The sequence below is a fragment of the Drosophila kikkawai genome, chromosome 3R (assembly GCF_030179895.1).
Source record: "Drosophila kikkawai strain 14028-0561.14 chromosome 3R, DkikHiC1v2, whole genome shotgun sequence".
Taxonomy (NCBI): domain Eukaryota; kingdom Metazoa; phylum Arthropoda; class Insecta; order Diptera; family Drosophilidae; genus Drosophila; species Drosophila kikkawai.
Window position 1 is genome coordinate 1,766,424 of NC_091731.1, and position 26,231 is coordinate 1,792,654.

General features: G+C 38.5%; 1 long non-coding RNA gene and 1 pseudogene across 2 annotated transcripts in view; both read right to left on the bottom strand.

Moving 5' to 3' along the window:
• Nucleotides 1-2,608: 2,608 nt before the first annotated feature.
• LOC138928930 (uncharacterized) overlaps nucleotides 2,609-26,231 on the bottom strand; it is a 1,213,248-nt gene continuing 1,189,625 nt past the window's right edge. For both annotated transcript variants that reach the window (XR_011445338.1, XR_011445337.1), the window contains 2 exons: nucleotides 2,840-2,967; nucleotides 2,609-2,781 (listed from right to left, as the gene is read on the bottom strand). This is a non-coding gene — a long non-coding RNA (uncharacterized lncRNA). The remainder of the gene's footprint in view (nucleotides 2,782-2,839; nucleotides 2,968-26,231) is intronic.
• LOC108072069 (tRNA-queuosine alpha-mannosyltransferase-like) lies at nucleotides 5,564-6,306 on the bottom strand (annotated as a pseudogene).

Genomic DNA, 26,231 nt, shown 5'->3' on the forward strand with positions numbered 1-26,231 from the left:
TACGATAGTCCGTTTTAGGGGATTTTTTTAGGCATTTTACGAAAAGGAGTATCGATACATTTTTAGCAGAATCGATAGTTTGCTAATCTGGTTCGTTGCCAAACAAGTTACAAGAAAGTTCTATTTCAGCGTTGCCAATCGGCTTGACTCCCACATACTTAAATACTTCTTTCCTCAACGATGCGGGAATGACTTTGTCCATGAGACGAGTCATTGTTTGGGATGCATTCGTGAGCCCGAACGGCATCACTTTGTAATGGTGGAGCGGATTCACAGGGATTGTCTTTTCTTGCGAACTTAATAATTGAATACAAAAACACTAATATTAAAAACAACATTTTATTTCACGGGGAAAAAGTGGCGCTCGAAAGCGTTAGTACGTAACCCAAGTAGGCTTATTCGATGTTAACGGATAGTCAGTAAAAAATGAATTTATAGCACCATAAAAAATATCCACGGCATCACCCACGTCAGAGCAGATGTATAGTTCGAACCAATCCGAAAGCAAAGGAATTTAACATCGTTGCACTCCTCGAAGGTTATTAAATCGGACGTAAGAGTGGAGTCGATCGCTATAAGGACACCTCCCCAACGTCTAATAGGCCGATCTGGCCGGTATACTTTGAACAAAACTGGAAAAACTTCGGAGCTCAGAATGTCCGGCTTTAACCCGGTTTCTGTGAACACATTAACTTCGGAAGCAAATGTGAGACTATCAGAATACAATTCAGGAAGCTTACTGCGTAAGCCTCTTGCGTTCAGATAGGAGATACCAAGGAAGTTGCTTATTTTTTTGGGACGGAAATAACATATGTAGAAGGCGCAGTGGTCCAATCGGGCCTAGGAAGCGTAGCTCCTACTGGCCGCTTTTCCTTTTTCTTACCTCCTTTGACAACCACATGCTGTGGCCAAATTTGTACAGAGCATAGTATGTTAAAGTATTCGTCAGAAACATTTATTTTGAAAGAACAAATGTTCCTTGGATAAGCAAATTAAAATTTTTCCACCTTAATTTTTTTTTCGGCTTTTGTTTTGCTTCGTGTAAAAGCTATAACATCTTCCGATGTTGGTTCAGGTGACAGCAGTGAAACTAATAACTGTTTCGTTGGTGGTATTATAAGGGGTTTTGGCAAGGCAGACTGATTATCAACTCTACCAATTTCGGCCAGTATTCCGGGCCTGACACCCTGGTAGAAAACTGGACTGGGGCTGAGGCTATTAAATTGAGTATCCAGCGCCAAGAGCATATCTTGAGTTTTTCGAAAACTCAATAACAGCTCTTTAAGACCGCCCTTGGCTTGCCGCATGCACGACATCATATCCTTTTCCACCTTGCGGAAGGCCTCACAGCAATTAAATTAAGCCGTTGTTTTTGGACACGTCATCGATGGTCCGGGCAGCTAGACCTATGCACTTATAGGGTCTTCCCACACAGCGTTAAAGCGCATTTAGCATCCGTTGAACAAATGCTCCATAAGGTTTTGCCGTTCCGAATTTTCCCAAATGGCCCGGCGTTAGTTCAGCATTAGATTTTAATGCTGAACTAACCATGGTTTGTTTGGCGATAGTTAGGCGATAGTTCTTCGGTGCAACTCTGAAAATTTGACCATTCACCACGAAAATGTAAACAAACTTGGCGAGGAACAAATGAGATATGGAATTTAAAACGTGGCGCCAAAGCTACAAGCATGCCCAAATAGTTGTTGGCGTTTTTTCTGTATATTCTTGCCCCAATATGTCCCCAATTGTTACTATTTAATATAAACCGCCTATCTCTACCTTATTTTAAAGATTTTGGATGCCTATACCACCTATAGACACTCTTCGGGGAATTTGCTCTTTGTTAGAGAAAAATCATTAGAAAAACTAAAATTCCTTGTCATTTAATTCATTTAAATTTATTGCGGATAAATTCTGACGCAATCTGTGCCTTTTGCTGTTGTACAACAGCCAAAATAGTTGGTAAATGCTCCATTTCAAATTTGCAACTGCCAATTCGACAGCCTTTGTTTACGTTTTCATGAGCTCACAGCTGATCGATCAGCTGCTCGGATGCTAAATGCGCTTTAATGCTGTGTGGGAACACGAGTTTCACATTTGTGAAAAATCCCAAACGTTCCTCACAAATGCGCTGTGTGGGAAGACCGTATTAGCGTGCGCTATGTTGCCAACAGCCGATGGTAAGATCGCTGTAAGAAAAAAGCCTTTTTACAGATTTTTACAAAACAGACAATATCTGAAATCATTTTATCGACTTGCCATGGTACCTTTCACGTTTAGAAGAGAGTTCTAGAGATTAGGAAGTGCAGCGGCATATTGAGAATTTATATTTAATTAAAAAACAAGCAGAAAAGCTGCATGCACGCGCGGGGTGATCGGAAATTTATTAAAGCACCAAATAGATAATATCACAAGGCCCTGGTGGATTTAAGGCAAATTATACACAAAACGAGAGCGCAAGAAAAAAACATGTCCATTCACTTGGAAGAACGAATCAATCATTTCTTCCTTGTCATTTAGAAACAACTGAAAGTAGGAAAATTTTACTTGGCTTTGCCAATTTACCCTCTTAAAAAAATGTTTGTTAACTAATTTATTTATTTATATATATATTTTTTTTGTAACAGTAACAGGCAAAAAAAAACAACTATTTTATTATTAAAATTTTTGATTGCTACAGATTATTTACATGGTAAGTAAATAAATTTATTCCAGTATCGTAGGTTTAATCCAGTGCTTGCGATCCAGTTTTTGGTAAAAGCCAACATAAAAACGCACATACTATATAAAAGATTTAATTACTACTAATATAATTAATGTTGATTGATTTTTTACTTACAAAATAACATTCCCGAAAAAAGAATAAGTGGAATAATGCAATTGTAGTCAATAAGAAATCCGAATATTAGGTTTCCAAGCAGCGCTCCTCCCCGTCCAAACGTTAAAGACATTGCGGCAGCCATTACCCTAAGAAAGTACTTAAGTATTTTAGTAATCAAGAAAATATTGAAACATAGCATTGTAAATTAATATAATATTATAGTATAACAATATTAAGCATTAGCATAATAGGGTCTTCCCACACAACATTAAAGCGCATTCAACATCCGTTGAATAAATGCTCCATAAGGTTTTGCCGTTCCGAATTTTCCCAAATGTACCGACGTTAGTTCAACATTAAAATCTAACCAAGGTTTGTTTGGCGATAGTTAGGCGATAGTTTTTCGGTGCAACTCTGAATCTTCTTCTTAATTTGACCATTCACCACGAAAATGTAAACAAATTGGCGAGGAACAAATGAGATATGGAATTTAAAACGTGGCGCCAAAGCTACAAGCATGCCCAAAATAGTTGTTGGCGTTTTTTCTGTATATTCTTGCCCCAATATGTCCCCAATTGTTACTATTTAATATAAACCGCCTACCTCTACCTTATTTTAAAGATTTTGGATGCCTATACCACCTATAGACACTCTTCGGGGAATTTGCTCTTTGTTAGAGAAAAATCATTAGAAAAACTAAAATTTGCTTGTCATTTTATTCATTTAAATTTATTGCAGATAAATTCTGACGCAATCTGTGCCTTTTGCTGTTGTACAACAGCCAAAATAGTTGGTAAATGCTCCATTTCAAATTTGCAACTGCCAATTCGACAGCCTTTACGTTTTCATGAGCCACAGCTGATCGATCAGCTGTTCGGATGTTAAATGTGCTTTAATGTTGTGTGGGAACACGAGTTTCACATTTGTGAAAAATCCCAAACGTTCCTCACAAATGTGCTGTGTGGGAAGACAGTATAAGCTAATTGCCGATTTATATAACCTTTTATTTTAATCAAAGTTAAGTTATAAGAAAGGAAGCTAACTTCGGCACGCCGAAGTTTGTATACCCTTGCAGATATAATTTCATTACATTTTACCTATACTTATTATGTTTACAGTTAGACAGTTACAGTTTACATTCCCAGTTTTACATTTTCTCTACATCTACCGATCGTTTCTATGGCAGCTATATGATATAGTTGTCCGATTTTCATAAAATTTATAATACAATTCTGAAATAATAAAATAAGCTTATATCTCAGTGTAGATGAAAATACGTTGAAAAAAATGAAGTTATAATTTTTTTCTATTAATTTCCCGATTGTTCCTATGACAGCTATAAGATATAGTCGTCCGATTTTCATAAAATTTTTACCAAAATTTTGAAATAATACCAGAAGCTCATGTGTCAAAGTAGATTAAAATACGTTGAAAAACAACGAAGTTATAATTTTTTTGATTAATTTCCCTATCGTTCCTATGGCAGCTATAAGATATAGCGGTCCGATTTTCATAAAATTTTTACCAAAATTCTGGAATAATATAAAAAGGCTATATCTCAAAAATGATGGAATAATATTGAAAAACAGCCAAGTTAAAATTTTTTTCTAAAAATTTATCGAACATTTGTATGGCAGCTATATGATATAGTCGTCCGATCCGGCCCGTTCCGACATATATAGCAGTGAGAGTATATAGAAGACTATATGCTAAGTTTCATTCAGATAGATTTAAAACTGAGGGACTAGTTTTGCGTAGAAACGGACAGACGGACGGACGGGCGGACGAACAGACGGACATGGCTAGTTGATGCTGATCAAGAATATATATACTTTATAGGATCGGAAAGGTCTCCTTCACTGCGTTGCAAACTTTTGACTGAAATTATAACACCCTGCAAGGGTATAAATATAAAGCTTAATCGTTCATTCTCTGATAGCTACATGATAAAGTCGTCGTATTTTCATAAAATTAAAACTGGAATTCTAATAAAAATAATAAATAATGGCAATATCTCTAAAATGATAAAAAAAACGTTGAAAAAAAACAAACAATGTTATACTTTTTCTATTAATTTTCCGATCGTTTCTATGGAATCTTTAATATATAGTAGTCTGATTTTCAGAAAACTAAAACCGAAATTCTGATATAATCAAAAATCGATAAATCTTAAAAATAGGGAAAATGTGTCGAAAAACATCCATAATTTTTTTCGAAAAATTTGTCGATCAATTATATGGCAGCTATATGGTTTTTTTTTTTTGCCAGACGTTGATGCACTATGTACAGTACATATCCAGTGGAACTTGCGACATCAAGCACGTGCTTGTTTTGTTAGCAGTTAGTAGGTACGAAGGAAATAAATAAAAAAGGATAACAGGATCCATATTCTAAGATAGGACAAACAAGTGAAGTATATAAAGATTTTGTAACATAGGGGTCGTTGAATTCATTCGACCACCGTTTAATGAAACCAAGCACACCCCTGGCTTTATTCACCATGCACGAAATATGATCGATAAAGTCAAGTTTAGGATCCAGACGGACACCCAAATCATCAACTATAATAATTTTTTCCAAAGAGCAGCAGCTCAGCGTATAAGTTGCAGATTTAGGAACGACACGGGAGAATGTCATTAGCTTGCATTTAGAGTCATTTAAGTTTAATAAGTTTTCGCGCCATCGTATTTGAAAATTGTTAAGATTTGTCTGTAAGTCTGACTGGCAAGAAGCGTCGTTAAATTACACATAAAGTTTGACGTCACCAGCGTGAATCTGAATTTTGTCAAAACTTCGGGCAGATCGTTAATAAATAATGTAAACAATAGGGGATCCAAATGACTCCCTTGCGGGACGCCAGATGTAACCCTAAGATCATCTCCATTTATTTTATCCATATAAATGGGTAACAGATGCTCAGCCGAGTATGGTTCAAAGGAGAACATCTCAAAGAACTTATCACGACGCGTGCAAAACACTCTTGGATTTCGGCACAAGTTGGCCAGCATCTTCATCAGGGATTTGCTCGTGTTGAATAAGTTTTCCTTGGGATAGATCTCCGGGTAAACCAGCTTAATTGGGGCAATGTGATAGCAGCCACAGTAGGTGGCCTCCAGCACGGCCACGCCAAAGAACTCATGGTCAGCGGTGGAGATTACAATGTCGCCGGCAAGCAAAGTCTTCACATAATCCTCGCGGGACAAGGCCCCAAAGCTGATGAGCTTGGCGCCCAGTTTCTCCTGGAGATGCACCGTTTGGTAGCTCTCACCGCAAATGGTGACCCTAAAGTCCACTTGGCAATCGTTTAGCTCGATGAGTACTTGGGCCAGGAGCTCGGAATTCTTGTCATGCTTCCAACGATGGGGCCAAACCAGATCCAGGCATTCCGGCTAAAGGGTATTCTCAAGCCTCCTGGGGAACTCTTTGAACTTGATGGGAAAGTACAGAACCTCGCATTTGTGCTCCACTTTCTTGCGAATGGGCATTTGCCCAGATCGGGACGCAGGCCAACCAGCTCGGCCAGGCTGAGCACGGAGCTGGTGAAGAGCACCGTGTACTGGTGGTCCAGGGGATCAACTGCTTGTGGATCAGCTGTTTGTGGCTGCTTCGTAGAAAGGCTCAATGACCAGGACATGGGACTGGGCAGACATATGTCTATAAATCTATAATTTAATTAATTAAATGCCCATGAGATCCAATAAGGAAGATCAGTCGGAAATCCCATTAAATCGAGTTTCCGAACAAGAAGAGAATGGTTAAAAGAGTCAAATGCTTTACTGAAATCAGTATAGATTACATCTGTCTGAAAGTTTTTTCGGTATCCCTTTATAATAAAGGAAGTGAGCTCCAAAAGATTGGTTGTAACTGATCTTAGCTTAATAAAACCATGTTGACATGGAGAAATAATTGACCTACACAGTAGAGGTGGAGAAAAATCGATGTTAACATCGATGTAATCGATGTTTTCAAAACATCGGTAACATCGATGTTTGGCAAGCCAAACGTGTAATTGTAAGGTTTTATTGCCCTTCTTAAAAAGATGGATCCTCGATACAAATTGCCAAGTAGAACATACTTGCGGGATGTTTGTTTGCCAAGAGAGTACGAAAAATGCAAAGAAACGCTGAGAGGAATTCTAAACAGTGTAAACATCTGGCACTAACAACTGATTTGTGGACATCTCGAGCCAACGAGGGCTACATAACCATTACATGCCATTTCATATCCAATACTTTCAAATTGGAATCGGCAATTTTATCAACACAACATCTTCTAACGCCAACAAATCACACCGCTGCAAATATAGCAGAAACGATAATATCGGTGCTAGATGACTGGGCGATAGCGCAAAAAGTTGTATGTCTTGTGTCTGATAACGACGCTTCCATGAAAAAGGCGTGCGTTTCATTAAAATACAAACACTTGCCGTGTGTGGCCCACACTATTAACCTGCAGGTCCAGGACATATTAAAACAGCCAATATTAGAGGAAATTCTAAGCAAATGCAAGACTGTTGTATCGTTTTTTAAAAGAAGCTCGACTGCGTATGCAAAATTCAAAGCAGCACAAAAAACAGAAACTCCATATGGCCTGGTTCAAGAAATGCCGACGCGCTGGAATAGCGGATACGAAATGATCAAGCGAGTAATTCTGACAAACGAATATATTGGTGTAGTATTGGCTGTATCTCACAATGCCCCTTCACCGTTGTCTGCCGAAGAAATTGACGTTTTGAAAGAGATTTCGATATTGCTTGCTCCATGCGCGGATGCAACCTTGTCGGTTTCGACGAACACCAATGTCTCAATTTCGTTGATCATTCCTGTAATTTGTGAACTTTTCCACAAAGTTAATGGATTCGATTTCAAAACAATTGAAGGAATCGCTGCCGCAGATTACATGAAGACTCGTCTAAGGGAAAGATTGTTTGCATATGAAACTAGAACGATTCCTCGTATCGCAACAATTCTCGATCCGCGATTCAAGAAGCAAGGGTTCCTTGCCCAATCGAACTCGGAGGAAGCGGCCAAGGCTTTGCAGGAAGAGCTGAACTCCGTTATGACAACAACTCCACGACCGCAGCCAGCACCACCAACAGAGGAACCTACACGGTTCTCATTCCTCAAAACTAAAATGGAGACAACAGTTCAATCACTTCGGGCGGATTCCATTATACTCTTACACCAACATCTAGAGAAAGGGAACCAACCGGAAAAGTGCGATCCCTTGGCGTATTGGGAGGTAAAACTTTATATGCTAAGTCTTTTGTTCTTCAAATATTCAATTAAACAAAATATCTTATTTCAGATGTCAACTGATGAACCATTTAAAAAGATCTCGAAAAAGTTCCCTTGTATTCTAGCATCCTCATGCGAGTCTGAACGCCTCTTTAGCAAGGCAGGCCAAATGATTTCGGACTGTCGCACTCGCTTATCGCCATCAGTCGTCGATAAGCTTCTGTTCCTTAACAAAAACAAAAATATTAATAAAAATTAAAATATAATAACAAAAAAAAAAATTTTGTTAAACATCGATTAAACATCGATGTTTTTCACCAAAAACATCGAAAACATCGATGTCCACAAACATCGATTATTCTCCACCTCTACTACACAGGTGCTGCAGATGAGGAGTAATAACATTTTCGAACAGTTTAGGGATGGCCGACAACTTAAAGATTCCTCTGTAATTGTTGGCCTCCAATTTGCCTTTTTTGTGGAGAGGAATAACGAATGATTCCTTCCAAATAAGGAGAAAGTGGGAGGTTTCTAAGGATAAGGCCTCGGCACAATTCCTAAGCACGCAGCCTGGTATTCCGTCGGGACCTGGTAAAAAAAACTGGCTTAACACGATGAAGATCTATAAGAAGAGAGCTTTCGTTTAAGGTAGGACTGAAGATTTGGATCGATTTGGGGATGATGTAAGGATAAGCCTGATTTGGGTCTATTAAGTTGGAGTAAGTGGTTTCAAAAAACTGAGCAAAAAGATCGGCTATTGCCTGATCATTATCTGTTGTTGAATTACCAAAAGAGAGCGAGGACGGATGAGTAATGGGTTTACGCTTAGATTTAACAAAATTATAAAACTGTTGTGGGTCCTCAGAAAACTGGGACCTGCAACGAGTCAAATAATTATTGTAGCACTGCGCGTTATATACGGTAAAAGTGGATCGAGCTGATAAATAACTAGATAGGGCAATCGGAGAACCGGTACGTTGATATTTAGCATACAGATTTGATTTTCTATTTTTGAGGCGTTCAACTCTTTGCTAAACCAAGGAGGCTTGTTTGATGTAGACGGACAGTATAACGGAACACATTCAATAAAAAATGAATTCATAACACGATAAAAAATATCCACGGCTTCCGCCATGTCAGTGCATGTGTATAGATCGGACCAGTTGTAATCAATTAGGAAATTATTTAGCCGTACGAAATCCGTCTTGCTAAAGCAGAAGTCTTCTTGGGCTGGACAGTCAGATTTACTTCGTGGAACAGTCCCAATGTCGATAGTCACATCGAAAGTGGGATGATAGGGATCTTCGCGTTGCGTCAGGGGCGCCACCCTGGCTAAACTAACTCTTGCCGGATCAGAGATAAAGCAAAGATCAAGCAAGCGCTCTAAAGATTTTCGAACACGGTTCACTTGGGACAGCGAAATGTCAAAAAAAACAGCTAAGTTATAAATTTTTTTATACAAATTTATCGGCATTTTTATGGCAACTATATACTCGTATAGCATATACGAGTATATATGTATACATAGCAGTGAGAGTATATAGAAGACTATATGCAAAGTTTCATTCAGATAGTTTTAAAACTGAGGGACTAGTTTGAGTAGACGCGGACAGACGGACAGATAGACAGAGGGACAGACGGACATGGCTAGATGCTGATCAAGAATGTATATACTTTATAGGGTTGGAAAGGTCTTCTTCACTTTTTGGGAACTCAGGTTCCTATTTATAAATCGTAGTTAGAATCTCTGCCGACTTTCGAGTCCGATTCTCTCGGCTGACTTGCGAATCCGAAACTCTGCCGACTTTCGAGTCCGATTCTCTCTGCTGACTTGCGAGTCCAAAATACTGCCGACTTCAGAGTCCGATTCTCTCTGCTGACTTGCGAGTCCAAACTACTACCGATTTTCGAGTCCGATTCTCTCTGCTGACTTGCGAGTCCGAACCTCTGCAGACTTTCGAGTCCGAGTCTCTCGGCTGACTTGCGAGTCCGAAACTCTCGGCATCTTCCCTACTGGACAGCCGCAAAGCAGGACGAGGAGGACGAATCGGAACTACGGCGTATCCCAGAATCGAGATCCGGCAAGAAATTATTGAGAATTGTACCTTTTAAGTAAATAAACATTAAGATACATTTACGGCATAATCCTCTAGCGTTCTACTCTGGGACTGGGTCGGAATCTCTTACAGCAACCACGCCTGAATCAAATAAATATTCCTGCACGAACCCTGGACGTCCCGCTAGCTATCCACGGACGACAGGACGTTACAAAGGGTATAAAAATTCAAAGCAACCGCAGCAGCCCAAACTGAAATGTAATTTAAATTGAATTAATCAACACAAATAGAAAAGTAGCATGCACACGCGAAGTGAACGAAGTGAATTATTAGAAACACCAAATATGAAATGTTAATAAACCCCGGTGGTTTGTAGGCAAATTGTAGGTATACAAATCGGGAGCACAAATCTTTGACTTTCATAGCGAACGGTCGTGTTTTTGCCTTGCGCTCCGAACTTTTGTGTTGTTTGCATTTAAAATCACCGAGGTCCAAATTAAATTAGTTAATCTATCCGTCGGTTTCTAGTAAACCACCTTGGTTCACCAAAGAGCTGACACGCCTAAAAAACGTTAAGTCTAGGCTTTATAATCGCTATAAACGCACCGGATCTCCTACTGTTCATTCAAGGTATCTTAGTGCTCGGTCGAATTTCACCGTGCTTAACGCGCAATGTTATAAAAGTTATTTAACTCGCTGTAGGGTTCAGTTCACGCAGGACCCGAAACAGTTTTATAACTTTGTTAACACTAAGCGAAAACCCAATTTACATCCTTCATCGCTTTCGTTCAAGAACGCTACAGCAAACTCTGATCAGGCCATCGCCGATCTCTTTGCCGAGTTTTTCAAACTACGTATTGTTCCTCGAATAGCTTAGATCAGACTTACTCTTTTGATTTGCCCAAGTCGAACCTAATTTTCAGTCCTATTTTAACCGAAAGCTCCCTTAGTTCGGATCTTCATCGTGAAAACCAGTTTACTCACCGGGTCCAGATGGAATACCAGGCTGCGTGCTCAGGTATTGTGCCGGAGCTCTGTGCAATCCCCTTCTGAAATTGTTTACCTTATCTTTAGAAACCTCAGAATTTCCCCTTATTTGGAAGGAATCATTTATCATTCCTCTCCACAAAAAAGGTAGCAAATCGGACGCCAGCAACTATAGAGGAATCTCTAAGTTGTCGGCAATTCCAAAACTTTTCGAGAATGTAATTACTCCCCACTTGCAGCATTTATGCAAAGCCGTAATTTCACCATGTCAGCATGGTTTTATGAGGCGAAGATCGACCACTACAAATCTCCTGGAACTCACCTCTTTCGTTATTAGAGGTTTCCAACGTAACTTTCAAACCGACGTGATTTACACAGACTTCAGTAAAGCTTTTGACTCGGTTAATCACTCTCTTCTTGTAAGGAAGCTTGACTTAATCGTGTTTCCTGTCGATCTTCTTAAATGGATTTTGAGCTATTTGAGTAACAGAACTCAAATGGTTCTGTTTAAAAATGCTCTATCCAAATTCCTCAGAGTCACTTCTGGCGTCCCACAGGGTAGCCACCTCGGCCCGCTGCTATTTACATTGTTTATCAATGACCTCCCGCTGGTTCTAACGAATTCTAGAGTACTTATGTACGCTGATGACGTTAAGCTATGCTTGCAGTATAAGGACAGCTCTTACCAGTCAGACCTGCAATCGGATCTTAATAACTTTCAAGCATGGTGTCGTGCTAATTTATTACATCTCAATAGCTCTAAATGCAAGCTGATGACATTTTCACGTGTCACTCCACAGTTTGCCACTTATACGCTAAATGATTGCGCTCTTGAAAGAATATCTCTTGTTGATGATTTAGGCGTTCGTTTAGACCCTAAAGTTTCGTTCTCAGAACATATTTCGTGCATGGTTAATAAAGCCAAAGGCATGCTCGGTTTTATTAAGAGGTGGTCGAAGGAATTCGATTCCCCTTATATAACGAAGACCCTTTTTACTTCGTTAGTTCGCCCTATATTGGAGTATGGTTCATGCGTCTGGAGTCCTCAATTCGGAATCCATATTAACCGTATTGAATCTGTACAAAAGAACTTTTTACTTTTCGCCCTCCATGCCCTACCTTGGGATGCTGATGAGAGGCTACCGTCGTATTCAAGTAGACTCCTATTAATTAACTTACCCTCCCTAGCTAACCGTAGAACGATGCTTGGTGTCGTATTCCTCCATAACCTAATAAACGGTGATGTTGAGAGCCCCTTTCTCTTAGGGCAGTTCAATTTCCACGTTCCCCGACTAACATCTAGAACCCTTATCCCTTTAGTAGTAAATCACTGTAGGCGGGAGTTTGAAGTGCATGAACCCTTTAGGGTTTTATGTACGGATTACAACCGCCTCTCTGACATTATAATTCGTAGCGATAGCCCCTCTGTACTAAAAACTTTAATACTTGTTGAGTTAGCTCGTAGTGTATCACCGTAGTCTAATGCTGCATGCGTTCCTATTTATTTATCGTAGTTATTATTTAGTTACATAATATTATTTTTTTTATATTTACTTTGCATGTGTTTTTATTTATGTATCGTAGTTATTATTTAGTTAAATTATTTTATATTTTTTATATTTATTTTGCATGCGTTTTTACTTAATTATTACTATTTTTATTATATTATATTTTTATTATATTATATTTTTGTTCCACTTATTAATTTTTGTTCTCTTGTAACGTTTCCTCGTTCTTTTCTTCCTTCATTCACCGCGTCTATCTAGTTCGCGATTCGTGCCGTACGTCACACGGCTGCGCCCCTCGGTCGGTTGGGCGGGAGGTGGAAGCGGGACCCCGCGCGAAAAATACAATTCGTAACTTTGCCGTTTCGCTACGCGAGTGCATGTGCATGTGTCTTTCAGTATTTAATTAATATTTATATTTTTATGAATTACTTTATTTTTGCGTTTTCTTGTCCCCTTTTGTGCTGTCCTGTTTCAGTTGCTTATAGCTGCACTCAAGCGGTTCTAAGCTTTCGTCTGTCTCTCTCGTTTTTTCGGCACCGGCTTTATGTGCACCGTGGTCGAAGGTTTGTGAAAATGGTGTCAAATATTGTCTGCGAAATTAAAGGCTGCCAAAAAGAGGTTTTGGCAGATCATCCCAGCCTTTACTGCTGGCTTTGCGATGCGGTCGTTCACGCTAAGTGTCTAGACTTAACAGGCCGTATCGCAGACGCAATTTCTGCCAAAAATGGTTTACGCTACTGTTACCATGCCTGTCGTGAGGTTGAGAAGGAAATGTTATCCTTCATGCGGCAAACCAGAAGTGGATTTAATAAACTTAGAGTCAATTTTCGCAAAGCGAATGAACTGTTCACAGCGCTGGACGCTCAATTTAACGGGATGAAGATGTTATGTGAGTCGCCAAAGCGGAAAAAATCATCTTCTGGTCGACAGCAACTGGCCGAGCAACAGCAACCCAAGATTTGGCATACCCCCTCGGCCCAGCCCCCGACACCGACTCCAACTCCAATGGTGTTGAGATCTGGAACGGCTAAAGATTCGGCAATCGAATATGCCGGGATAGAAATGGCAGCTGCTCCGCCAGTTTTATCCGTCAAGTCCGCTGCGGTGTCTCACTCTCTGACACCGCAGACTTAAAAAAAAAATTTCAGCTATCCCACAGGGAAAAAAAGGGCCGGACCACTGCACAGTGGTTGATTCCATTGGCCAAAAATAAAAAATCGAAATTCTGAAAATGATCACTTTTTATGTTAAATGTAGTTCTTAACAGAGCAATAAAACTAACTGTATTTTCATTGTTGCACTCTCCCATTCGTACGCGCTACGAATAGCGACAGAAGAAAAAAAAAAGACAAGCTATCGTAGCAGTGAACGCAGCGTAAAAATTAGCCTGCACAAACAAATTAAATTTCTATATTAAATCGCGTCCAATCTTTTTCAAATAAAACGCATTTTGAAAACAAGAAAGGAAGCTAACTTCGGCACGCCGAAGTTTGTACAAGGTGCGTTCCAAAGTAAACAGGACTTTTTTAATCTAGCGCCCTCTAGTGGCGCCATCTTTATGTCAACTGGTGCGTTAGAATCTGCGATCCTTTATCGACTTCCAGTACAAATTTCATAACATTTCATCTATTGGAAGTGAGGTTATTGCGTTTTAAGTGTCAGTATGTTTTTGTCATCGGTACGAAAATGAGCTTCGAGCAAAGAGCCTTATTGTTTTAGTTTTGGTAAAACTTTTACCGAAACGTTTCAATTGATGAAACAAGTTTATGGCGACGATTGCCTATCCCGTAGCAGAGTGCACGAGTGGTTTCAACGTTTTCAAAGTGGTCGTGAGGACATAAATGACGATGAACATGTGGGCCAACCAAAATCCGTGATCACCGAAAATTCCATCGAAATTGTGCGTGAATTCATAAAAAATCAGCCGAAATCGTCATTAATATACATGGAAATAGAATTGAACATCTCCAAAACATCGATTTATCGCATTTTGACCAAACATTTGGCCTTACGAAAGGTGTGTGCACGGTTTGTTCCGCACAAATTGACTAACGTCCAAAAATTGCTCCGCTTGTGTCCGACTATTTGACCAAAAATCACATTTTAACCAGCAACCACTCCCCGTATTCACCTGATATGGCACTGTGTGACTTCTACCTTTTCGGAAAAATGCATTTGCCGATGAAAGAAAAGCGTTATGCAGACGTAGAGGCTATTCAAAAGGCTTGTACCGGCATATTGGCGGCCATACCGTTCAACGAGCTAAAACACTCGTTCGACATGCTTTTGGACCGTGCAAAACGCTGTATTAAATCAGAACGAGACTATTTTGAATAAAATAAATTAATTTTGCCGAAAAAACTATTTGTTCTGTCTAATTTTTAAAAGTCCTGTTTACTTTGGAACGCACCTTGTATACCCTTGCAGATATTATTTCATTAAATTTTACTTATTGTTTAGAGTTTGACAGTTACAGTTTTACATTCCCAGTTTTACATTTTCTCTACATCTACCGATCGGTTTATATGGCAGCTATATGATATAGTTGTCCGATTTTCATAAAATTTATACCAAACTTCTGAACTAATAAAATAAGCTTATATCTCAGAGTAGATAAAAATAGGTTGAAAAACAAAGAAGTTATAATGTTTTTTCTATTAATTTCCCGATCGTTCCTATGGCAGCTATATGATAAAATCGTCCGATTTTCATAAAATTTTTACCGAAATTCTGAAATAATATAAAATGACCATATCAAAAAAATTGTGCAAAAATGTTGACAAACAGCCAAGTTATAATTTTTTTTCTAAAAATTTATCGATCATTTGTATGGGAGCTATATAATATAGTCGTCCGATCCGGCCCGTTCCGACATATATAGCAGTGAGAGTATATAGAAGACTATATGCAAAGTTTCATTCAGATAGCTTTAAAACTGAGAGACTAGTTTGCGTAGAAACGGACAGACGGACGGACAGACGGACATGGCTAGATCGACTCGGCTGTTGATGCTGATCAAGAATATATATACTTTATAGGGTCGGAAAGGTCTCCTTCACTGCGTTGCAAACTTCTGACTGAAATTATAATACCCTGCAAGGGTATAATGAAGGTATTTACGATATAACTGAGTAATTTTAATGTCATAATATGTCGTGTTATTTTTATACCCTTGCAGGGTATTATAATTTCAGTCAGAAGTTTGCAACGCAGTGAAGGAGACGTTTCCGACCCTATAAAGTATATATATTCTTGATCAGCATCAACAGCCGAGTCGATATAGCCATGTCCGTCTGTCCGTCTGTCCGTCTGTCCGTCTGTCCGTCTGTCCGTCTGTCCGTCTGTCCACCTGTCCGTTTCTACGCAAACTAGTCCCTCAGTTTTAAAGCTATCTAAATGAAACTTTGCATATAGTCTTCTATATGCTCTCACTGCTATATATGTCGGAACGGGCCGGATCGGACGACTATATCATATAGCTGCCATACAAATGTTTGATCAATTTTTAGAAAAAAAATTATAACTTTGCTGTTTTTTTAAATTTTTGCACCATTTTTTAGATATGTCCATTTTATATTATTTCTGAATTTTGGTAAAAATTTTATGAAAATCGGACGACTATATCTTATAGCTGCCATAGAAACGATCGGGAAATTAATAGGAAACAATATATAACTTCGTTGTTTTTCAACGTATTTTCATCTACTCTGAGATATAAGCTTATTTTGTTATTCTAGAATTTTGGTATAAATTTCATGAAAATCGGACAACTATATCATATAGCTGCCATAGGAGCGATCGGTAGATGTAGAGAAAATGTAAAGGTGTGAATGTAAAACTGTAACTGTCAAACTGTAAACATAATAAGTATAGGTAAAATGTAATGAAATAATATCTGCAAGGGTATACAAACTTCGGCGTGCCGAAGTTAGCTTCCTTTCTTGTTTTAAATTTAGTTTAGTGCCCTGCCGAGAGGTGTATTTTTTTGTATACGTAGATTTAACATAGAGAAATAGTTGTATTGCCCGTGTCACCCCTTAATAAAACCTTTTTATTAATAATTGTGTATGTTTTCTTAATATATGTTTAAAATATGAGCTGCAACTTTTTTTAACTTTCTGACTTATGCGCGTTTTTGTGTTCGTGCTTAATTTTAATTTTTAATGGGTTCGTCACATTAGTTTGTGCCTTGAAGTCTCAATTGCTCAATTGTAAACTTTTAAATTGCATTTTTTAATTTGGTAAAACTTATTTCTTATTATATAGGCAATTCATACCGGTCCAAACTGCAACGTTTATATATTTTTGAGATCTGGTGCTCAGTAACAGGTTTAATTCTTGATAAGGCTAAAAAAGCCTATGATGCCTATAAACTACTTTAGACATTGATCAATAACTCATACCCTAGATGTTATCCAATATGCATTAAAATCCATTGGAGAGCTCTCAGAAGAAGCTGCGGAGTCAAGGAACAAGGACGTTAAGAATTACCGACTAAATCATATACGTAAAATCTCCTCTTTAGCAACCAAGCAAGACCTCATAAATCGTTTGCTATTAACTTCAGATCCTTACCGCTATTCCACCACAAAAACAATATTTGTTTCACTGCGTGCCTCTGACCTCGCATCGGAAGATGGGCTTGCCCATATACTGGGCAAAAAACAAGCCGCCAATGTGAAAGTGGAAAAATTTAACTTTTCTTACCCCAGAGACATCTCATCAATTAAGATAAGTGTCTTCCTTGATCTCTTTGACACAATTTGTTCAGGAGACTTCTGGCCTGAACACGCTGTAGTTAAGGAGTACGAGGTGAAAGTAAATAAAAAACGTTTTGTGAGAGTAAAACCTCCAAAGCCGTCATAAACCACATCGACTGCAGGTGCCACCGTAGTGCCAAAAAACTAAATACCTCCCTCCTACTTTCCTATCAGAATACTAGAGGCTTACGCAGCAAGCTCTCGAAATTCCGATAGTTTTTCATTCGCATCCCAGGTGATTGTGTTTACTGTAACCTGGTTAAAGCCAGAGATTCTCTGCTCCGAAATTTTCCCAGGTAAGTACACAACTTATAGATTGGAGCGTCTTTCCCAGCGAGGACGTGGAGTCTTAATGACGTTGACTCCACCCTTATTTCCGAACTGGTTCAAATTGACGATCTCATAGGTATTGAATTTATCTGTGTAAAACTATCATTTCCAGGTAGTTTTATCTATATAGCTTGTTCTTACGTTCCTCCATCTGCTGAACAGCCTATTTATTGGAAACACCTTTCGGCAATTCAGGCTGTTTCCAATATGCTTTCAGATAGAAGTAGTTGAATAACCGGGTTTTCGGGACCTTTGATGTCGGTAAAAAGGGTAATAAAAATGCAATTAATGGATTAGCTGTCAAAATTAGAGTGGCTTAGATAATAAAAATGCACTTAGTTAGGGGGAGATATGAACCTGTCATAAGAGGGGAAAGATGGAATAAATTAGGGTCAGTGCATGTAAAAGGACACTTGAGATCAAGTGTTCAAGGGTTCCCACAGGGATATGGATACGAGTGCGAATGCAACGGAGCGATCCCGGTAGCGATCCCGGATCGATGCACGTGCACCGACGACCCCTCACTTAGAGGGTGAGGCAATTGAAAAAGGGCGCACCAGGGAGATCCTGCTCCGACAGGAGTGATCCTGAGCATCCCGTGTACGTTCACCCACTTAAGGCAATTGAAAAAGGGCGCACGGCGGCGGTCCTGCTCCGCCCGGATAAGGCAATTGAAAAAGGGCGCACGGCGGCGGTGCTGCTCCGCCCGGAGTGATCCTGAGCATCCCGTGTACGTTCACCCACGATCCTCGTTTGAAAAAGGAACAGGGTGTAAGTGAAGATGGGCGCCAGACGTGAACGTTCAGGCAACATCCATCGCTTGAAAAAGGGACGGGGTGTAAGTGAACAAGGGCGCCAGAGTCGAAACATGTTCCCACCCACGACTCAGGACTGTGATTTTCTCTGTGAGATACCTCACTTGATAAAGGTCACTTGTTTTCCCACTGAAGGGCCGCTGGAAAGAGGATCAGAGCAGTCAAATTTTCCCACCCTCATCCCACCTACACTAGATCAAGTGCGTGCAACAACCTGCTCAATTAGCTTACCAAAGTAGGGATGGTGAAGGATGCACTTGTAACGGTTACTCAACGAAGTTGGATCACACTTCAAAAAAGGATGGAAAGGTTGGGAATGGACATCAAGTGTTTGTCCCACATTTTTTGTATTTGTTTGTTGATCTTTTTGTGGGTCTACGAAAAGACTAGTTGTGACTTAAGAATCACTTCTAGTTTGTGTCTCAACCGTCACCATCAACCGCCGCCGCAACCGCAACCGAAAAATTTCAAAGTGAAATAAAAAACAAGTGCAAAGTGTAAAAAAGTTTGTAAAATATAATTTACAAAATACACAAAAACGAAAAAAACCTTAAAAAAAATAATAACAAAAAACCAAACGTTTTTAAAAACAATCAAAAACAAACAAAACCAAAAACCTTAAAAAAATTAATAACAAAAAACAAAAAGTTTTTAAAAACAATCAAAAACGAACAAAACCAAAAATCTTAAAAAAATTAATAACAAAAAACCAAAAGTTTTTAAAAACAAACAAATACAAAAATGTACGCCAACAACAACATCATCAACAACAACATGAATGCAATTTATTGCAACTCCTCCCAGCGGTACCTACCCCTATCAACTCAATGGCACAACCATGTACGGACGGAGCAGCACAAATATTTTGCTACCCGACCCCTGGATGGGAGTGTAAAGCAAATCATCGATGGATACAAGGGACGCATCCTTCAGTATATGTTCATAAATGAGGGAGCAGCTCTTAGGATTCCTGTTGAATTCCTAAATGAAGCGGGTCAAGCGCTACTCCCTCATATCGAAAGAGTGCTATCGTTCTACACAGGTTCAAAAATAAATTTTGAACTGTTTGCAGAATACATGTTAATGAAAGAACATGAAACACAAGTGGAAATGAAATCGTTTCAGAGTAAGATGACTCTGCTTACGATTGGCTCAAATTTATCCGATTTATATAATTCCCACACTGAAGCCATTATTACGAAAATGGGTGAGTTCCAAGAGAAGGACAGTGGATGGACCCTAACACGCATAGTTAGGGTCGAGTTGAACATGATGCAATGTGTTCCTCTCAAGGGATCTGAGTATTTCGATCTCCCTCCCTCTCTTAAAAAACGCAGAGCATGCATCAATGTGCAGAACAGGGATGTTTTCTGCTTCAAGTGGGCAAAAGTCTCAGCACTTAACCCCTTAAAAGAGAAAGGAGAAAGGTGCAATGCCTATGGTGTGGATATTAAATCACCAATTATCCACACCAATAATATAAAAATTGATTTTACTGGATTGACGTTCCCGATGAAAATAAAGAGCATTGACAATTTCGTGCTTCAAAACCCTCACATAAGTGTAAATGTGTTTGGGTATGATGAGGAGAAGGACACCGTATACGGCCCACTATATTCAAATGGAATGGAGAAGAAAAACCAAGTTAATATGCTTTTCCTCGATGGACCAACCCCCGATAATTATGGCCATTACATGTGGATTAAAAATATGTCCGGGTAAGAAAAAACATAAATAAATCAAAAAATATATGAAATAAATACATTTTTATGACAATCCACTCATACATATACATACATTTTTGTTTTACAGACTTCTATCATCACAATTGGGAAAAAGCGGTGATAAGCGTTGGTTCTGCAACAAGTGCCTCTCATACTCAACAAATGAGGCCAGAGCTCAGCGCCATGCAGAAAGATGCACCAACATTGTGAGCGAAGCACCCAAGGAAGGAGATGTCATCAAATTCGACCATATTAACCGACAGCTGGAGGTACCCTTTGCTGTGTATGCCGACTTCGAGTGTATACTCGAGCCCACAACGATAGATGTAAGTGAGAAGACGCAAATAGTAAATAAGCATATTCCGATTGCCTTCGGGTATTATATTAAGTGTTCATTTGACCCTGCCTTAGATAAATATGTTTCAAAGACAGGGTCAAATGTCGGGCGCACTTTTGTAGATAGTTTAACGTCTGATTTGTCTGCTATTTACGAGAAGTACATGAATTATATAGTCCCCCTTCAAATGAGTGCACAGGATGCTTATGATTTTGATGAGGCCCTTAACTGCCACATATGTAAGGGAGTTTTAGGAAATGATAGAGTGAGAGATCACTGTCATTTTACAGGTCAATTTCGAGGGGCTGCACATAGCGAGTGTAACCTAAAGTATAAGACAGGAGATTTCATACCTGTTTTGTTTCACAATATGTTTAAATACGATGCTCATTTATTTGTCAAAGAACTCGGGGAGATTGAGGGTGAAATTAAAATAATTCCCTTGAATAAGGAGGTATATATTTCAATTTCAAAATATATTCCTATAGGAAAAAATAAATTAGAAATTAGATTTTTAGATACTATTCGTTTCATGCCCTCTAGCCTAGACAACCTTGCAGGAACTTTAAATGAAGGGGATTTCAAAGTTCTTCGAAATCAATTTCCAAATAGTACTGATTTTAGTTTGCTTCGTAGGAAAGGTGTATTTCCCTATGAATATTTAGATTCTGAGCGCAAGCTGATGGAAACTTGTCTCCCACCAAGGAGTGCATTTTTCAGCAAATTAACAGACTCAGAATGTTCTGAAGCTGATTATCTCCATGCAGTTCAGGTTTGGTCCCACTTCAAGTGTAAAACACTTAAAGATTATTTAGAGCTATATTTGCAGACTGACGTTTTGTTGCTGACAGATGTCTTTCAGAATTTTAGGGCTATCTGTAAAGGTATCTACGAACTCGATCCTGCCCATTATTATACAACTCCATGTCTATATCCTTCTCATGGGATGCGATGTTGAAGACTACCAAAATATCCCTCGAGTTAATATCGGATATAGACATGATTTTATTTATTCAAAGTGGAATTCGGGGGGGTTTAGTTCAAAGTAGTCATCGATATACAAAAGCGAACCACAAATACCTCAAAAATTTCGATCCAACTAAGGAATCGGAATATTTGATGTATGTGGACGCGAACAATTTATATGGATGGGCAATGTCTGAACCACTCCCCTATGGCGATTTTAAATGGATGGAACCTTCAGAAATGGAATCATTTGATATTAATTTTATTTCTGAAAGTAGTGAGTATGGATACATTCTAGAGGTCGACTTGAAGTACCCATATGCACTTCACGACCAACACAATGACCTGCCTTTCTGTCCCGCAAATAGACGTCCTTCAAAAAAATCCAAGACTGCAAAGTTAATAGCGGATCTTTGCGATAAAAATAAATACATTATGCACTATAGAACTTTGCAGCAATGCTTACTTAATGGATTGAAACTTGAAAAGATTCACAATATCCTTCGATTCAAGCAAAAACCTTGGCTTAAAGAATATATTGACATTAACACTGCACACAGGACTAGGGCTAAAAGTAATTTCGAAAAAGACTTGTATAAGCTTTTAAACAACAGCGTCTATGGTAAGACGATGGAAAACAGCTTAAAGCGCAAAGATATTCGGATAGTGACAGAATGGGAAGCTCCACCTGTGGGTCCAAAAGGTGGGCGTCCGAGATTATGTGCTAGGGACCTAATAGCTAGATCAAATTTTCACAGTGCAACTAAGTTTACTGAAAACATGTACGCAATTCAAATGAATAGGTTGCGTAACGTTTGTGATAAGCCAACATATCTAGGTTTTGTAGTGTTGGAGTTATCCAAATGGAAAATGTACGATTTTCACTACTCTTATATGAAACCAAAATTTCAAGATGCACTGAAATTAAACTATATGGATACAGATTCATTTATCTATTCCATTAAGACAGAGGATTTATATAAGGACATTCGAGATGATATTCAATTAAAATTTGATACATCTGAATACCCTGATGAATTGGCTAGGCAATATGATTTTCCACAGTGGAACAAGAAGCGCTTAGGGTACTTTAAGGATGAGCTGCATGGCAGGCCAATGACAGAGTTTGTGGGTCTAAGGTCTAAGATGTACGCCTATACAGCGTCAAGTGCAGGTAGCGAGCCTGAAAAATGTGTAAAAAAAAATAAGGGCGTGAAGCGAAGTGCCTTGGAAAAAATTACATTCGAGAAATATAAAAATTGTTTGTTCACAGGACAACAAGAAAGTGATAGCATGTATTTGTTTCGGTCTAGGGGCATGAAATTAATACATACAAAATTTCAAAAATAACATTAGATAATAAGGATGATAAGAGGCTAATATGTAAAGACGGAATTGCCACAAAAGCGATAGGACACTATTCGACAAGAGAAGGGGAACTTATGGGGTGTATCTCAACTCTAGCAGACAAAGCACGGGGGTTAAATAATAAAACTCTTGCGATAATGAGTGAAAGAAAGAGAGCAGACTTAAAAAGAAAGTTGGAGGAAACAAACAGTGCGCTCGACGAACATGAACAAGATTTAATTTGGCATTATATTAAAATAGCTAAACTAGAAAATCCAGAATTTGTGATATAAAATATAAATTCAAATTTGTAAATAAAACATTGTATTTAAGTTTTAAATTAAAATAATTTATTCAAAATGTTTAGATATAAGATTAAAATATAATGTATAATGTAAAGTTAAAATTAAAAATAAATAAAAATTAAAAAAAAAANAAAAATAAATAAATAAAAAAAATAAATGTGTTGTATGTGTATGTTTATTTCATTACAAAATTTCAGATGTATTTATCCAGCTGTCGTCACTTTTCGGGAAGCCCAACCAACGTACGAGTGCTCTTTTGCCTTCTCTTTTAAGTACCTTTTCAACTAGATATGTGTTGGGAAATCGGGTTTTTTTAAGCTCTTCCTTATAGAATCCCCTTTTTACGGGATTTCCATTCAAGTCCTTTAATAGGTATGTTACCGAATAAGTGTTTTGAATTTTGTATATTGTAAAAATTTCAACATTCCAAATCGGAGTAAATGCTTTTTCAAAAACTCCCTTATATTTTGAAATTTCGAAATCGTTTCAGAGTAAGATGACTCTGCTTACGATTGGCTCAAATTTATCCGATTTATATAATTCCCACACTGAAGCCATTATTACGAAAATGGGTGAGTTCCAAGAGAAGGACAGTGGATGGACCCTAACACGCATAGTTAGGGTCGAGTTGAACATGATGCAATGTGTTCCTCTCAAGGGATCTGAGTATTTCGATCTCCCTCCCTCTCTTAAAAAACGCAGAGCATGCATCAATGTGCAGAACAGGGATGTTTTCTGCTTCAAGTGGGCAAAAGTCTCAGCACTTAACCCCTTAAAAGAGAAAGGAGAAAGGTGCAATGCCTATGGTGTGGATATTAAATCACCAATTATCCACACCAATAATATAAAAATTGATTTTACTGGATTGACGTTCCCGATGAAAATAAAGAGCATTGACAATTTCGTGCTTCAAAACCCTCACATAAGTGTAAATGTGTTTGGGTATGATGAGGAGAAGGACACCGTATACGGCCCAATATATTCAAATGGAATGGAGAAGAAGAACCACGTTAATATGCTTTTCCTCGATGGACCAACCCCCGATAATTATGGCCATTACATGTGGATTAAAAATATGTCCGGGTAAGAAAAAACATAAATAAATCAAAAAATATATGAAATAAATACATTTTTATGACAATCCACTCATACATATACATACATTTTTGTTTTACAGACTTCTATCATCACAATTGGGAAAAAGCGGTGATAAGCGTTGGTTCTGCAACAAGTGCCTCTCATACTCAACAAATGAGGCCAGAGCTCAGCGCCATGCAGAAAGATGCACCAACATTGTGAGCGAAGCACCCAAGGAAGGAGATGTCATCAAATTCGACCATATTAACCGACAGCTGGAGGTACCCTTTGCTGTGTATGCCGACTTCGAGTGTATACTCGAGCCCACAACGATAGATGTAAGTGAGAAGACGCAAATAGTAAATAAGCATATTCCGATTGCCTTCGGGTATTATATTAAGTGTTCATTTGACCCTGCCTTAGATAAATATGTTTCAAAGACAGGGTCAAATGTCGGGCGCACTTTTGTAGATAGTTTAACGTCTGATTTGTCTGCTATTTACGAGAAGTACATGAATTATATAGTCCCCCTTCAAATGAGTGCACAGGATGCTTATGATTTTGATGAGGCCCTTAACTGCCACATATGTAAGGGAGTTTTAGGAAATGATAGAGTGAGAGATCACTGTCATTTTACAGGTCAATTTCGAGGGGCTGCACATAGCGAGTGTAACCTAAAGTATAAGACAGGAGATTTCATACCTGTTTTGTTTCACAATATGTTTAAATACGATGCTCATTTATTTGTCAAAGAACTCGGGGAGATTGAGGGTGAAATTAAAATAATTCCCTTGAATAAGGAGGTATATATTTCAATTTCAAAATATATTCCTATAGGAAAAAATAAATTAGAAATTAGATTTTTAGATACTATTCGTTTCATGCCCTCTAGCCTAGACAACCTTGCAGGAACTTTAAATGAAGGGGATTTCAAAGTTCTTCGAAATCAATTTCCAAATAGTACTGATTTTAGTTTGCTTCGTAGGAAAGGTGTATTTCCCTATGAATATTTAGATTCTGAGCGCAAGCTGATGGAAACTTGTCTCCCACCAAGGAGTGCATTTTTCAGCAAATTAACAGACTCAGAATGTTCTGAAGCTGATTATCTCCATGCAGTTCAGGTTTGGTCCCACTTCAAGTGTAAAACACTTAAAGATTATTTAGAGCTATATTTGAAGACTGACGTTTTGTTGCTGACAGATGTCTTTCAGAATTTTAGGGCTATCTGTAAAGGTATCTACGAACTCGATCCTGCCCATTATTATACAACTCCGGGCTTCTCATGGGATGCGATGTTGAAGACTACCAAAATATCCCTCGAGTTAATATCGGATATTGACATGATTTTATTTATTCAAAGTGGAATTCGGGGGGGTTTAGTTCAAAGTAGTCATCGATATACAAAAGCGAACCACAAATACCTCAAAGATTTCGATCCAACTAAGGAATCGGAATATTTGATGTATGTGGACGCGAACAATTTATATGGATGGGCAATGTCTGAACCACTCCCCTATGGCGATTTTAAATGGATGGAACCTTCAGAAATGGAATCATTTGATATTAATTCTATTTCTGAAAGTAGTGAGTATGGATACATTCTAGAGGTCGACTTGAAGTACCCATATGCACTTCACGACCAACACAATGACCTGCCTTTCTGTCCCGCAAATAGACGTCCTTCAAAAAAATCCAAGACTGCAAAGTTAATAGCGGATCTTTGCGATAAAAATAAATACATTATGCACTATAGAACTTTGCAGCAATGCTTACTTAATGGATTGAAACTTGAAAAGATTCACAATATCCTTCGATTCAAGCATAAACCTTGGCTTAATGAATATAATGACATTAACACTGCACACAGGACTAGGGCTAAAAGTAATTTCGAAAAAGACTTGTATAAGCTTTTAAACAACAGCGTCTATGGTAAGACGATGGAAAACAGCTTAAAGCGCAA